Genomic DNA, 1,222 nt, shown 5'->3' with positions numbered 1-1,222 from the left:
TGCATCACATGATTAGATGAACGTTCAGAACTATTTATCAAAAATGCTCTACTATTAAATCTTCCACAGATCAATTTACAGAACGTAACCTATAGATCTACCTTTTGGCCCCATAAACCAATTGTCAGAACTACTTTACTCTTTTTTTTATGACTCTTATAACTAATGTCTTATGTTTGTCTGCCTGTAGTTGTGTTGTTTCAATATAATGTGCTTGTCTAGTTATGAATGTTTTGTGTTCTCAGATCTCTCTTAGAAAAGAGATTTCAGGTTCAAGGAGACATTCTGATAAATTAAATATTTATTTTACAGTTAAAAAAAATGGATGTATGTACACTGAATTCTAATGTGATTATAGAGGGAACATGTTATTATATTATAATCGTTTGTAAAGACAATAATGTTAAATCATCAACAGATAAAGTTCAAACTTCACTCAAGCTGTCACCCTGAATATTGTCATTATAGAGTAGGAAGAACCTGTAGTTTTGGTTCACTAATTGGAAGATTAATTTGTAGAACTCGGGGTGAACGCTGGATTTCAAACCTCAACCCTGGTAAAAGTCAAATGTTTTTCTCTTGCAGCTAGTTTTCACATAATACCAGCGTTTTCTGGGGACCAGATGTTGAAAGACCCAAAACACACAACCCCGGGTTCTGTTACAGATGATATGTGGACTGTATCTAATCATGAACTGCCTGGCCACAACAGCAGTCTCTGAAGCAGAGAAAAAGAGCAGCTAGTGCTTCTGGATGCAAACAAATGACCCCAGCTGGAGGCTGAAGGGCACAAATGCCTCTGTGTGAGGAGCCTCTTTGATAAATGCAAAATAGCAATTTTATTTTAAGTAATACTATGGAAGCCTATTTATTGAAATCAATATCTGAATTGTGAATACTAAAATAGCCTCAACAGTGTTCAACTCATAACAATAAAAACAAAGATCTGATCATTTCTGGGAAGAGGAATGTCATTTTTATTTTATTTTTTTCTGTTTTGTTCTTGTGACCAACTCGATTTCGCTGAACTGTTAAATAATACGACTGAAGAACTCTGCACCACATAAAACACATGAAACACATAAAATAAAACGAGGAGTATTATGAGAACAAAAGATAAGTTATATATAAATATCAAATAACAAAGTCTGAATCCACACATGATAAAATGTTATGTCATCCGAAGAGTGAGCCCGTTTATTTAAACGAGACGATGAGAGAA

This window comes from Embiotoca jacksoni, unplaced genomic scaffold (genome assembly GCF_022577435.1).
Source record: "Embiotoca jacksoni isolate LCO1_2020_lvr unplaced genomic scaffold, fEmbJac1.0.p SCAF_17, whole genome shotgun sequence".
Classification (NCBI taxonomy): Eukaryota; Metazoa; Chordata; class Actinopteri; family Embiotocidae; genus Embiotoca; species Embiotoca jacksoni.
The sequence above is the reverse complement of the archived record's forward strand: the minus strand, read 5'-3'. Positions refer to the sequence as shown.